A 3,321-nucleotide genomic window follows, 5' to 3' on the forward strand; every position below is an offset into this window, starting at 1 on the left:
CTACGCTGGGCACAACAGGGACGTAATGGCGGCCTAGTCCATCTTTCCCTAACGATCGGGATAGATGGACCAAAATAAAGTGGGAGAGATGGACTATCGTGGGAGAGATGGACCATCGTTTTAAATGGGCCTACGTATTATTAATGAGTAGGCTGTATATTTGAAATGTAGTTTCTACAAAAAAATTAGTCACAAAACATATTGTTAAGTAATTTGTAGGTTAATTTCCAAACTTTTAAGGTAAATTCTTCTCTCCGTTAAGCCTATTTAAAATACAAAAATACAATATAGGCTGTATGCGGTAAAGTGAGCACTTTTGAGGCCATAGTTACTTTTAATATTTGATCAAATTACTATCTTTCGGACACTTTTAAATAGGATATAAATAATCGCAACCACATTCCTCCCTATTGCGTTTTTAAAGGGAAGAATAAGAAACAGGAGTTCCGTCCGGGTTCCATGATTGCAATGAACGTGAAATCTGCTTACATAACCTCTGAATTATTTTAAGACTGGTTGAAACATCACTTTTTGCAAAGAAAGCCTGCTGGAAAAGTACTGTTGATTCTTGACGGACACTCCTCCCATTGCAGCAGTGTGGAAATGCTTGAATTCACTGATGAAAATGATATAATTTTGCATAGCTTTCCTAGTCACACGACCCATTTCTTGCAGCCACTTGACGGAAACTTTTTTAAATCTTTGAAGTCTAACTACAACAAAGAATGTAATGTGTCAGTGGCGTCTCGTCAGGGCAAGCAAGGCAAGCAGTGCTTGCCCAGGAAGTTTCCAGACATTGTATTTTTTAAATAAATATTTTATTCAGTATAGTATTTTACTTTGGCTCGTGCAGTTAGGTGTATGTATTTTTTACACTATCTTCTTGGAACCCAAATTAGGACAAACGAATTTAGGACAAACGACGTTAGGACAAACGACTTTAGGACAAACGACATTAGGACAAACGACTTAAGTACCATCGACTTTTAGGGCAAACGACGGTTCCAGTATCGATAAATCCTTACTCTGAGTTTTAGGACAAACGACTTAAGGACAAACGACATTAGGACAAACGACATTAGGACAAACGACATTAGGATAAACGACTTTAGGACAAACGACATTAGGACAAACGACTTTAGGACAAACGACTTTAGGACAAACGATTTTAGGACAAACGACATTAGGACAAACGACTTTAGGACAAACGACTTTAGGACAAACGACTTTTAGGACAAATGATTTTAGGATAAACGACATTATGAAAAACCATGTTAAGAAAAAAACTTTAGGACAAAAAACTTTGAGTCAATCCATTTTATTTAAAAACCACAAAGCATGTGAGAACTTACAGTAAAAGAAAACATTTGAAAAAAAAAATAATGTTATATACTGGGAAAACTTTACATTCTATGTAACAAAAAATTCAGCGTTTACGATCGTTACAATTTTTAGACATCTAGGAATGGACGACTACGGTTTCAACGAACTAAATCTGTTTTTTTTTTTTGCCATCTTGGATCCGCCATATTTAAATAGAGCGCACCACTCATTATGATGAAATTTTCGTAATGACCGCTATATTGAATTTTTCTGTCCACGGAGGCCGCCATCTTGGATGCCGTTGACTTTGTTTCTGTTGTTTCTTCCTAGATAGCGTCAGCAATGCTCTTGATTTTTTTTTTGTTTTTCTGGAGGCCGCCATCTTAGAAACCGTTGACTTTGTTTCTGCTGTTTGTTCCTAGAGAGTGCCAGCCTAGCTCTCTATTTTATTTATTTTTTTGTTCTTCTGGAGGCCACCATCTTGGATACCATTGACTTTATTTCTGCTGTTTGTTCATAGAGAGCGCCAGCGTCGCTCTGATTCATCACATAAGGTCGATGTTCCATTACCTATCATAGCTATTATGGTCCTTATCGGCATACTAAATTTAATTTTGTTTAACAAAATACATTGGAAGCACTGTGATTCGAACCATTGCAGCTCTGACCTCTAGGTTAGAAAACATATGCCTTTAACCGCACGGCCATCGAGACATTTACCAAACTGAGAATAAAATAAGGTATATATAAAAATATCATGCATATTCGGACTTGTATTTTTTTGATTTGAAGTAATAATAGCATCACCTGTTCGATACAGAACCACCATCATGTATTAAGACGTAACTGTAACAATTATCGTTACGGTCACAATCTTGAATATCCGTAATTGTTTTGTTAGAAAATAGGGAAAAAATTTAAAAATCATTAAAAAATTAATCAATCAAATTAAATAATAAAAATATTAAATACACCGTTGCACTTTTCGTTACGGTCGCCATCTTGAAAATACATAATTTTAATGCTAGAGATCCGAGAAAAAAATTACTTATTAGAATACTGATTAATTAGTTCGATTCCTGTCCTTGCTTCGAAACTATTACAGCAAAAAAAAAAACTGATCCTTCCTCCACAGAAGCCACCTACAGACTGATCTCCGCCACCAATAGCAAGGTATATATATATATATATTTAGCTGGTATGACGACATGTCCGCCATCTTGTCTTCATCCGCTGGAGACCACAAACATGTTTTCGTCTGCTAGAGTGTGCTGATACCATTTTAGTATAATATTCTGTTTACCATAACTTTGTCCTCAACTGTTGGCATTGAACTTTGACCTTGACCTTAAAAATTTGACCTTTACCTTGAACATTGACCTTAAAACTTAACCTTGAAATTCGACCTTAAACTTTTACCTTGAACTTTAAATTTGACAATGAAATTTGACCTTGAACTTGAAATTTGATTTTACCTTGACGACCATCATGGATCCGCCATTTTGCGCTTAGTACATGCTACCAGGAGCTACCACCTGCTAGAGGTCATTTCCACCATCTTGTTTTCGTCTGCTGGAGTATACCATCTTGTGCGTGTACTCGTATTATAGAGTACATTACCATCATAGTTGTCTAAGTTTTACCCGCTAGAGTGCAGTAATCATTTATTATTACTGAAGTGCCTGCCATCTTGAAATTTGGGCGCCATCTTGGAATCGTGTAATTATTTAGCTAGAAATTCTGGAAAAAATTCCAAAATTCATCAAAAAATTCACTCATTAAAGTAATGATTTATTATATCAATTCCTGTTCTTGGTTCGATCCTTGGATGATGCAAAAAATAATTTTATGTAAAAATTAATTATTATAATAAATTATTATCAAAGTCCTAAAAAATACTTAAAATCATATATTACCACCATCCTTTAAACCATTACGACCACCATCTTAGATATTTGTATTTATTGACTTATTAGTTTGGGAAAAATTCCAAAATTC

Source organism: Bacillus rossius, chromosome 12 (assembly GCF_032445375.1).
Source record: "Bacillus rossius redtenbacheri isolate Brsri chromosome 12, Brsri_v3, whole genome shotgun sequence".
NCBI classification, from domain to species: Eukaryota; Metazoa; Arthropoda; class Insecta; order Phasmatodea; family Bacillidae; genus Bacillus; species Bacillus rossius.